The 12,664-nt window shown below is 47.1% G+C and overlaps 1 pseudogene; it reads left to right on the plus strand.

The window, feature by feature from the left end:
- Positions 1-1,331: 1,331 nt before the first annotated feature.
- Positions 1,332-7,858, plus strand: LOC133927776 (probable potassium transporter 13; annotated as a pseudogene).
- Positions 7,859-12,664: the final 4,806 nt, after the last annotated feature.

The following is a 12,664-nucleotide window of genomic DNA, read 5'->3' on the forward strand; positions in this document are numbered from 1 at the left end:
CTCATAGTGTACAGGTGATAGATGTAACTTGTCAGATGACGACAGGATGATCAGGATCAAGCGGAGTGCTTGGTGGTGGACAATCAAGAAGGCTAGTCAGAGTCAAAGGTGATCCTAGTTGTACATGTGGTGGTTAAGTAAAGCATGAAACAGTGGATGAAGACGGCGTATTGACAAGTCAAGTAAAATGGATGCCGATACAAGTGACAAGACGATCCGAGGGATCGAGAGCGGAAGAGACTTGTCAGCGGTCAGGATCCCAAAACGGAGTACACGTGTTGACATCGAAGCGCTTGCTTAAGATGTAAGCAAGTGGGAAGTCACGCTTTGAGAAACATGCTGGGGTTTCGCAGCTTGGCCTTAAAACCGTAAGAGGACTAGAGGAGTACGTGGCACCATCGCGAAGCTTGCGTCAAGGAGAAGCTAAGTCTGAAGGCGTCGCGGCCGTCCGATGAATGAAGAAGTTAAGTTGTGCTCAACTCCTTCTAGTTTCTCTTTATTGTTTCCCTTGCAAGTTTGTAAGTTTCTTGATTTCTGAATTTAATTTTTGTTTTGATTTTTAGGTTGAAATTTTAGCATCTTGTGAGGTCATTCTTTGTGTTACTAAAATTCGTATACACGTGCTTATGTGATAGAGTTGAATTCTCTTACCTCTTGACAATCAACTTGGAGAGTTAGTTGTTTGGTGTTCATTTTTTTTTTCTTTGCAAGTTATCATCTTTCGAGTGTTAAGACATATAAATTAATCTTAAATAGAATATATAGTTCATATAACATTTATGGAGTCGTATTGTCTCAATTTTCTTTTGTTAAAATTTCTCTCTATTTTTATTTCCACTTAAATTTCGAGTGCATTGGATGATCCAAATAGAAAAAAGTCATCAATTTTAAAAAATATTTTATTGATACGTTTATTTACCTCTGTCAATCGTCGATCTCGTTTCTACGGTAACCATCGTTATAATGGAAAACTTTTGTCAGTACCTTGGATCTCATTTAGCCAATTACGTGAACTTTTTCCTTGGAATTTATTCAAGCATGACACGATCTTTTTACAACAACCTTCGGGACTTATTCAATTAATTACGGGAACTATATGTCCATGCCATGGAATAATTGTATTTCCTTAAAAAAAAATCCCTTGCTTGAAAGCTCCATAAAAAATCATGGAACAAACAAAATTATATTGAACTAGTGAAACAATTGCATAGTCGTTTTTTATAGAGAGAATTAGAATTTTTTTAGGGGTTACTGAGAGAATTAGATTAGATTGTCAATTAGGCCCGTGTTCAAGCCCTGGTGTTGGCCCAGTTCCAGGTCTAACTAGACCTATGCGCAGCAAATATTTCGTCGTGTTGACGGCCCAGGTTGGCGGGATTTACCAGGTGCTCGGCGGGCTTCTTATTGGGCTGAAAAAGGTAATTCCTCAAATGCGCGGCGGTTACAAATTGTAGCCCAAGCCGAATATATTCGCTGACAACAAGGTTAGCCATTCAAAAGAAAAATGATAAAAAAACGAAGAGGAGAAATCTGCACTGATATAATGAAGGTGCACTGTTTCAGTGTACTAGATTGTACTGTATTTTATTTCTCATAATGAACGTCCGAATTTCTAGCCATTTCATTTTATTTTCGGTGAACCTGGTTTTATTGTTACTAAAATTAGCTACCTTTATTTTTCCTACAAACGTTTGCCTCTGTTTGTGTTCCCCCTCCCTTTTCAGACAGTGTGTTTTGGCCGGTTTTGATCATCGCAACACTGGCCACAGTTGTTGGGAGCCAAGCGAACATTTCGGCTACGTTTTCCATCATAAGCCAGTTCAGGGCCTTGGGGTGCTTCCCGCTGATAAAGGCCGTGCACACATCAAGCCATGTCCATAGCCAAACCTACATACCTGAGGTGAATGGTGTATTTGATTTTTTTACTGTCCTACTATCTGGTAGAGTGTTAAATTTATCATTGTGCCTATTGTCATAGATTTAGGAGAGTTTATTTGTTATCCTCAGCGAGAAATTGTCACTTTGGTAGAGTGATAAAAAGTTAAATATTTTGATATGAATTGGGTTCTCATGTCACCGTCGGGTTCCATGACACCGAAATGATTGGAAACGCCTTTGGTATGAATGTTTGAGAATTTTTTGAAGTGCGCAACTGTATAATCCATTGCATTTTTATTGCTGCTGAGTTGCTTATGGTAGGCTGGTGCTCAGTTAAGCTAGCCAATTTTCAGCTTAGCTTTAGCCAATGGGTCTAAGAGTCTGTTTGCTTCATTTTTTATTATAAAAAATATCTTATAGATTACGGATGGTAAAAAATTGGATTGTAAGATCTATAGAAGCTGATAGAAGATGGATTGTTGAGTTGTTACAATCTAAAAGCCAGATCTTGCAATCCAGTTTTTACAATTTAACATGTTTATTTCCGCTTACAAATTATGAAAAGACGTAACTTCTGAAACAAGACCCTAACCACTGAAATATGTTTCAACATGTTCGTTTCAGCTTGTAAGATGAAACAAAAAAAACCCTAAGTTTAATTTCTTTCAGGCCTTGCTGTGATCTTGGTGATGTTTGCGACCACATGCCTCATGTTCCTTGTCATCACCACTACGTGGAATCGCTCTGTGATATGGGCAGCGCACTTCACCGTGGACTGTCGGCGTGCCTCGCCAAGGTCCCCTATGAAGGCTGGCTGCCTCTGCTGCTCTCGTTGGTCACGCTGCTGGCCATGTCGACATGGCACTACGGCACGAAGGAGGAGTACGAGCTGCAGAACAAGGTCTGCCTCGATCGGTTCCTGAGCTTGAGCTCCGGCATCGGACTCGTGCGCGTCCCCGGCTGTTAGCAACCACCATTGTTGATTCCAATAGTAACCGAATTGGTAGGGTAACACTTGAGTTCAGGATACAAATAAGGGAGAATTGGAGTTAGGATAGGTAGCAAGCAAGGGAATCGAGATGGAAGACTCGATGTACATCAAGGAAGAAGCTTGAGAGAAATCTAGAGGAGGAAGACAAACAATAAAGAAGGAAGAGGAAGAACGGGGAAGAAGAAGATGTTCCCATATTCTGTTGTTTGATCGATTCTTTCTGTTAGGAAATATGCCATCAGCGGAAGCAACGGATGGATCTACCGAGATGATGCGCACGATCACAGACGACACCAGAGGCACGATATTTGTTAACGAGGTTCAGCCGAAGCCTACATCCCTGGGGCATGACTACGGGCGCTCCTCCCCAACTAGCAACACCGGCCGCTTCCCGGGGTTCCCGCAGACTTGCTGCCCCCTGCGAACCTGTCGCTATGTCGTCATGGTTACAAACAGCGACGCTCCTCTCATATTTATGAGGAGATCTGGAGACAGGAGTTCTACTAGGATTCCACTAGAATCATACTAGGATTCCACCATGTATCGCTAATACAACTCTAAGTCCTACACGTAACCAACTCCGTACAATTATTCGACATATATCCAACAAACTCCACCTTGGCGAATAATTTGCCATCTTGAAGCTGTCATGCGTGAACCTCCATGTACACCGGACTTTAGTTGTCACCTTTGCCGCTCAACGAGAGCTGCCCGATGAGTTTTACTCAGACTCACCGCCTTCCAGAGACTCTGCTATCCCTGCAACTTCAGACTCCATGACTCCACCTGCAACTGAGCACCTTTCCCTTCTATCAACACAGTCTCCTTGAGCGAAATCATATTCCTCTTTAGCCTTGACACATGCCTGACTCCCCGAAGCACACAATTTCATTATAGATCTTGATTTTGATAGCACCTACTCCAACAGCATGGTAGCCCGCGTCGTCACATAAGTAGATACAACCAGAATCACCAGACTTCATGAAGAAAACTGCTCCCTGATAGGCGTCACATGAAAAAAACCAACTGAATCCGACATTCACGCTCATAATTGACTGCTTCTTGATACTGAGAACTTCACTGTCGCTTTACCGTAGCCTCCTGCAGTCCCAGACCAACCAGATTACTCCAGTTGCAAGTAAAGATCTTCACAATCTATACTTCTTTCCAATTCAACCCTTGAAGCTTCTTCACGCCCATCGATCCACACTTCAGAAATCCGTACGCGTACAACTCGAATCGATCCGTGCCCTTGCTGATTTGGAAACACGCAAGCCCTCTCCAATGCCATCCTGCATCCTGAGCTCGTGCCATGTATTGCCACGCCACAAAAAATAATCACCACCGGCCCTCACGCTTCTATGTTGTTGTTGCCAGTCTCATCATTTCTGCTACCCGCGGTATGACTGGCCTGTCGCCACCAGCCTATCCGCCCTGCACCACGGTATGTTCACCCTCCAAGTGAACTGTCCGCCAGCCTTTCCTGGACCGTTTGCCATGTGCCCGCAAACTGTCCGGCCACCACTGTCGAACTCTTATCAGTCGCTTTGTGCACCACAACCAAACACCATCAACAGCCATGCTCATCACCGAGCACCGCAACACCGGCCTAAAGTTTGGCCAACCAGTCGATTGCCTCTCCTCCTCCACCTGTTGCAATATTCATCAGCGTCTCCGTGACATCCTGTCATGCTCCAGCATATGTGCACCTCGTGTCTGTGACCTCCTGTCACACTCCAACACATACGTATCTCATGCACTGCCTGCACGACATGCCTTGTCAGCTGTACGCCAATTCATCCGATGCCTGACCGAAACTTCAGTCTCACATCGCCGAATACCAAACTTTTTACTATCATCGCAAATTGTCTGTCCGGATCCGTCACTGAACCCATATATCATCGTCGAATCTCCGTGCGAACCATAGGCCACCACCTGAGAAGAACACCCTCGGTCTGATCCAACGCTGCGTGCACAAACCGTCTTCTGACCACACACGCCTTCCTGCGCTCATCATCAGAACCCGTGCCAGTCTCCACATCTCCTGGCCGACTCTTGCTCTATCACGTCTGCTCGACCGACCTCAAGCCAATATGTCGCATGCATCGCAACCCGGAAATCGAACCTGGTACGTGCTGTCTGCCTGGGACCTACCGGTCTGAAGCACAGCACCGAAACTCATCTGGCCGAAAAAACGAACGCAATTCCCAGCCGAACTCGGTCGTGCATCACCCAATTCCGCACAGAACACGTCCGACACCCACGCGACCATGCTCCTCTGACTGACGCCCGCATGCACGTCAGTTCCAAAAACATTTTTTTTATTCCAAGCAACAATGCATGTGGGCCCCTTGTTAACCCAGCATGCATGCAATTGTCTTGTCAACCCATGTGTCCAGGTCTGTCATGCACCGCCAAAACGCATTCCAAATTGGACCAAACATGTGAATCTGCATGCATTCCTTCTGATTGAGCCACTTGCATGCATGCAGCCTGACGCTTTTTCTTTTTTAATACCAATCTTGCATGCAGCCTCCTCATGGCACATGCATGCATGCATGATTCTTTTAATCAAGCAGCCATCATGCCATGCTGCACTTTGGCCCACGCGCCTTGCCATCAGATTAGCCTCACCCGCAGGACTGTGTGCCCAGACCAGCCGTCCTAGCTGCCTTGCCGAGCACACCACAGGCCGAGCCGCCTCTTGCTACCACCTCTGTGTGCTTGCGCCAGGCCACCAGCGCAGCACCTGCAGTCGCGCGTTCCATCACTTGCGCCGAATCCCATATGACATCCCCAAGGCCTTCACGTGCGTCCGCGATTCCTCGACGACATCTGCGCTGCCGTCTACGATGCAGTCGAGTCCGAGTCCAGCAGTAGCAGCATCGTACTCGAGTCCGAGTCCAGCACCTCACGCCACGACGTTGTCTAGATACCGAGCTGATCGACCAACTCGTCCCGGCCTCCCATGCACCTGCCTGTATCGTACTCACCACGGTTTGCGATGCCTTCTGATGTTCCGTCGCACGTCCCCTCACCACACGTTCGCCGTTCGCCGGCCACTGCAGCCACGCCTCCTCGCAGGTCTCCGCACCGAGCCCAACTGCCAGTGCCGCGCTCGAGTCCCGCACGAACACCCATGGGACCCTGTGTTCCTGGCCGCCGCGACAACCTCACTGTGCTGTCTGCTCCAATCACACGCCTTGTGCCGCACCAGACGACAACTTTCGCCGACACTCACATCGACCTGCCGCAGCAGTAGTTTACGCGCACCGCCTATGCACTGTGGCTGCCGTCATGCTCCACCTAGCGTCGTGTTCGCCTTGCACCGACTGTGCGTTGCACGACGCCTTGTAGAAGCATAATCCTCATACATCCGTGTGATCTTCCACGCAACGTCTCTAGATCCAATCCAACCATAGCTCTGATACCACTTGTTAGGAAATATGCCGTCAGCGGAAGCAACGGATGGATCTACCGAGATGGTGCGCACGATCACAGACGACACCAGAGGCACGATATTTGTTAACGAGGTTCAGCCGAAGCCTACATCCCCAGGGCATGACTACAGGTGCTCCTCCCCAACTAGCAACACCGGCCGCTTCCTGGGGTTCCCGCAGACTTGCTGCCCCCTGCGAACCTGTCGCTATGTCGTCATGGTTACAAACAGCGACCCTCCTCTCATATTTATGAGGAGGCCTGGAGACAGGAGTCCTACTAGGATTCCACTAGAGTCCTACTAGGATTCCACCATGTATCGCTAATACAACTCTAAGTCCTACACGTAACCAACTCCGTACATTTATTCGACACATATCCAACACTTTCTTCTTGTTCCTTCCTTATGTACAGGCGGGTCCGTACTAAAGCCTACTTGCCGTATCAGCCTATAACACGTGGCCCAGCTCAACAGAGTTCCTGACACTCCCCTCCTCTTGAAATACAACTCGCCTTCAAAAAGAAATTATATGAGATCTGATCTCACAGAAATACTCATTCTTTACATGTTATTTTTTACATGTCATGTGTCACTCTACTTTCTCTCAGTTGCATGTGGCAACTGTTGGATCAGAGAAGTATGATATAGATTATGATATATATATCAGGTCCGTAAGATTCTTTCGGTGAAGAGTCTTGTAGAATTTACAAGCCGCTGTTGTCGAAGCCCTTGCCTCCAATCCGCTGTTGTCGAAGCCGGATCCATGCAGCCTGCTAATTCTTCATGCCACTATTGCTTCCCCAAGCTGATGTAGAAGCATAGAACTGCCTGAGTCCCAGGGCACTTGTAAATTCTTGAGGTTCATGTCGCATCCTTTGTCCATCTTGTACAGCTGAATTTGGTATACATCGTCACCAACTTCCCGGCGTTTCACCGGATGCTCATCTTTGTGTCTCTCCAGACGCTGACGGTGCCCAAGGTCTCACTGGACGAGCGCTTCCTGGTCGGGCAGGTCGGCCCGCCGGCGAACCGGCTGTTCCTCTGCGTCGTGCGGTACGGCTACAAGGAAGGGCGATGGGACCACTTCAACTTCGAGAGCAAGCTGCTGATGATTGATGAAGGTCGTCGAGTTCCTCCAGCTGCAGGAGGACGCCGCCGAGCTGGAAGACTCCGGCGAGCTGTCCGTCATCCCCGCGGTGCCGCACAGCCAGCTGCTGGTCGACGTGGACGCCGCACCGATGGCGTCGTACAGCAGTTCATCCGGCGAGATCGACGCCGGCGTCGTCAGGAGGGTCCGGTTCGAGGAGCCGTGGACCGGCGAGGAGATGAAAAGCAGCGAGGTGAAGACGCTGCTGGAGGAGCGGGAGTCCGGCGTGTCGTACATGATCGGCCACACCTGCGTGCAAGCCCACGAATCGTCGGCGGCGGTGAAGAAGTTCGCCGTCAACGTCGTCTACTGCTTCCTCCGGAGCAACTCGCGGAGGCCCGCCGTCGAGCTCGGCATCCCGAACACCTCCCTGATCGAGGTGGGCATGACGTACAGGGTGTGACTGACACCTTGGCGCCTTTGCCGATGAACGCTATGTTAGCAAGGGGGATAGGAAGAGAAGAAGGATTCGAGGATAGGGCGGTAGCCGGATATATTGTTCTTCGGACGGCGAGATCGCCGGAGCCGAGAGGAGGAAGAACTCAGTTCAGGTGTTAATCATTCCTATCCTCTTACAACTCAGCGCCAGTGTTTATCCGCAGAGCATTCGCTCCCGCCTCACTCACGGGCTAAGCCCACTCGGCTATTACAGAGCCATTCAGGCCCAGTCGTCCATAGATTGGGGCGTAGGCTTCTGGTACTCCTGCGTTGGCCCATAGGAACCACACCTTCGTGATCTTCACTCCTTGCCGGAGCTGGTACAGTCGCCCTGACAATCCCCCGGTCTTGAGAGCCTGCTTGCCCCCAAGCAGGTGCAGCAGGGAAGGCTTGTTGGAGAGCTTCAGTGTCTTCCCAAGTCGCCAGCTCTGAAGGCATGCGGTTCCACTTGACAAGAACTTGAGAAATTGATTTGTCACCCCGACGCACCACACGCCTCTGTAAAATAGCCTCCGGCACCTGAAACTGGACATCAGAGTGAGGCAAAGAAGAAAGTACATGGCGGTTACCAATGGATTTCTTCAATTGAGATACGTGGAACACCGGGTGTATATTAGAGTTGACTGGGAGTTCAAGTTTATAAGCTACTTGTCCAATCCGATCCACAATACGATAAGGTCCGAAGAACTTGAATGATAATTTCTGACAAGAACGAGGAGAGACAGAGGATTGAACATATGGTTGGAGTTTAAGAAAAACTTCATCTCCCACTGCAAACGATCTCTCTGTTCTGTGCTTGTCAGCCTGTGATTTCATTCGAGTTTGAGCACGAGATAGATGCTGACTGATCACTGATTGCATTAGCTTGCGGTCAGTGAGCCATTGCTGCACATCTGAGACTGGTGCGGCAGACAAAGAATCCAAACCCATCTGCCTAGGGGGGTGGCCATACAGCACCTCAAAAGGAGACAGCTTCAAGGCAGAATGATAGTTAGTATTATACCAAAACTCTGAAAGAGGTAACCACTTAATCCACTGTTTGGGACAAGAGTGTATAAAGCATCGCAGGAAGGTTTCAACACACTGGTTAACCCTCTCAGTCTGGCCATCAGACTGGGGGTGGTATGAAGAACTCATCAGTAGTTGGACATCAGTTAAAGTGAACAATTGTTGCCAAAATTTGCTGGTAAAGATTGGGTCTCTATCAGAAACAATTGAAAGAGGCAACCCATGCAATTTGTACACATTGTCCACAAACACTTGAGCTACCTTGACAGCCGTGAAAGGGTGTGATAAAGGCATAAAATGACCATATTTAGAGAACTTGTCAATTACCACCATAATGCAATTAGCAGTACCTGAGAGAGGTAACCCTTCGATAAAGTCCATAGATATCATTTGCCAAGCTCCTTGGGGAACAGGTAAAGGGTTTAAGAGCCCTGGAGACTTGGTCCTGTCTGGTTTTGCTTGCTGGCAGGTCAAGCAAGATTGCACAAATGCTTTAGTGGTGGATTTCATACCTTGCCAAGCAAAAAGTTGTTTCAATCTCCTATATGTTACAGGAAACCCGGAGTGACCGCCAACAGCTGAAGAATGGATTGCAGACAGCACTTGCAACTGCAAAGAAGGATTATTACCAAGCCAAATTCTGTTCTTGTATCTGAGAATACCATCTTTGAACAGAAAATGAGGGACAGCTTGAGAATCCAGTGCTAGAACTGAAATGATCTGTTGAGTTTTTGGGTCAGCTTGATAACCATCTCTTACAGAATCCAACCAAAGAGGAGTGCTAACTGAAATAGCCAACAACTGTGCAGGTGGATTGGGGTGTCTTGAAAGGGCATCAGCAACTCGATTTTCTGTACCCTTTTTGTATACAATCCTGTACTGCAAACCAACCAATTTGGTAAAAACTTTATGTTGCCAATGAGTATGTAATCTTTGATCAGTCAAGTGAGTAAGACTCTTTTGATCAGTATATATGATAAATTCAGCTAACTGTAAATAAGATCTCCACTGCTCAATAGCTACCAGAATGGCTAAATATTCTTTCTCATAAGTAGAGAGACCAGCAGTTTTAGGCCCAAGTGCCTTACTAATGAAAGCAAGAGGGTGACCTCCTTGGAGCAACACCGCACCCACTCCTTTGTCACTGGCATCAGTTTCCACTTGGAATTGTTGAGTGAAATCAGGTGGAGCTAATACTGGTGCATCTATTAAGGCTTGCTTCAGTGTTGCAAAAGCTGTATCATGACAAGCAGTCCAATGAAAAATAGCATGCTTCTTGAGAAGGTCAGTGAGTGGTTTGCTTATTACAGCAAAATGCTTCACAAATTTTCGATAATAACCAGCTAAGCCTAAGAAACTTCTCAATTGCTTGACATTACATGGTGCAACCCAATCTTTGATGGCCTGGATTTTTGCAGGATCAGTAGAGACACCATGCTGTGAGATGACATGCCCCACATAAGAGATTTCTCTCTGAGCAAAAGAGCACTTGGAAAATTTGACTTGCCACTGATCTCGCAACAAGAGTTGTAAGACCTGCCTTAGATGGAGGACATGGTCTTCTAAAGATTTACTATATACTAGTATGTCGTCAAAGAATACTAAAACACATTTTCTTAACAAGGGATGCAATGTTTTGTTCATAGCACCTTGAAAGGTCTTTGGAGCTCCAGTTAGACCAAATGCCATTACTCTAAACTCAAAATGTCCAGAATGAGTTTGAAATGCAGTTTTATACTCCTCTCCAGGGGCTAATCTAATCTGATGATAACCCGCTCGAAGATCTAATGTAGAAAACCAACTAGCTTTGGCCAACTCGTCCATAAACTCATCTATCACTGGTAAAGGAAATTTTTCTTTGATTGTCAAGGCATTTAAATGTCGATAATCAACACAAAAGCGCCAAGTGCCATCCTTCTTTTTGACAAGTAAGACAGGAGAAGAAAAGGTACTAGAGCTGGGTTGAATGATACCAGTTTGGAGCATTTCAGCCACTTGCCTTTCAATTTCATCTTTCAAGGCTGGAGCATATCTATATGGTCGGATATTAACTGGGTTTGCACCTGGAATTAAAGGTATGCGGTGATCACAAGACCTTGTAGGGGGAAGGTCTGTTGGGGTTGCAAACACAGAAGCAAATTCTTGTAACAGCTGCTGAATAGATTGGGGCATTGCTGAATCAACTTGGCTTGGCATTTCTTCAGTAAGATGCAGAAGCTCAATCAAGGTCACAGCAGGCAACACGGATAAAATTCCTTGCAATATTACTGTTGAACCTTTATATGGAATGGACATCCATTTAGCAGACCAATGCACCTTCATGGGAGAGTAAGACTCCAACCAATCCATTCCCAAGATCAAATCATAAGTGTGTAGTGGCAAAACCTTAAGTGTGGACTTAAAATGATAGTCATGGACATACCAGTCAGCTTGACACAATTCTGTAGAACACTGCAAAATATCCCCATTGGCCACCTTAACCTTCAGAGACTGTGGCATAAGTGAAACACCATGAAGACTAGAAGCTATCTTGGCACTTAAGAAAGAGTGTGAGCTACCCGAATCTATCAGAATCAATAATGAATGTTGCTGAATAGATCCAATAAGTCGCATGGTGCAAGGAGCCTCCTGACCAGACACAGCAGCTTCAGACAATGTCATAGAGAGCTGAGCTTCAACAGGCAGGTGATGTTGTTGGTCCATGGCACTAGTCTCTTCATCTGACAGGAGTTCCCAAACTTCCTGCAAGACATGTAACTGCACCGTAGGTGAACATCGATGCTCCCTATTCCATTTTTCACCACAGCGGTGACAAAGCCCTTTAGCCTTGCGATAAGCTCGCAGAGTGGCCATCTTTTCTTCCACTGAAGATGATCGTGCCGTCTCAAGACCTCTTTTATCGTCAGTTGGAAACACTGATTTGGTTAGTCCTTGACCGGAAGGGGGAGGCTGAGGTAAGGGATAAGCTCCCTTGGAGCTTGGTCTTGGTGAGTAATAGTCAGGTTTCTTGTACCCCTTCTGGCGAGAGGATTCCAGCAGCTCCTCCTGCAACGAAGCAAGCACACAAGCAGTATCTAGATCTTGAGGACGCTGAACTAAGACTACGGACTTGATTTCATCTTTAAGACCATCGATAAAGCGCATGATATAATATCGAGAATCAGTGACCGATTCATAAGCAGTCAATTGATCAACCAATTCTGAAAACTGCTCAATGTACTCGGACACAGAACCAACTTGTTTGATATGAAATAGTTGTCTGATGAGGATATCAAGTTGGTCTCTACCAAATCTCTCATGCAACATGTCACAGAAGTCATTCCAACTAATATGCCTAAGGCGACGTTCCAGTGCTTGCAACCACCTTGCAGCGGCACCAGAGAAGTGCATGGAAGCCACCTTGACCCAAATTGTAGGATCAACAGAGTATAGTTCAAAGTAATCCTCACAGCGAGATTTCCACAATTTGGGCTGGCTACCGTCAAATTGAGGAAAGTGAATTTTGGAAATCTTGCCATGATGATAAGGGGATGGGATTGGTGGACTCTGCGACGAATGACCCGCCATGCGAAAACCTGAATGTAAATCAACACCGCCAGGCTTAGGAAGAGAGAAATCGTGCGTACCCTTGACCGGGAGAGAGGTGTAGGTCGTGACCGACCCAAAACCAGTCTCCCGGTGACGATGGTCGACGCGGTGCCCAATTGGGCCGATGGCTGTGTCGCCGGCAGGTGGGCGCGCGGCCGCCATCTCCGGAGTCGGC

Source organism: Phragmites australis, chromosome 8 (genome assembly GCF_958298935.1).
Source record: "Phragmites australis chromosome 8, lpPhrAust1.1, whole genome shotgun sequence".
Lineage (NCBI taxonomy): Eukaryota > Viridiplantae > Streptophyta > Magnoliopsida > Poales > Poaceae > Phragmites > Phragmites australis.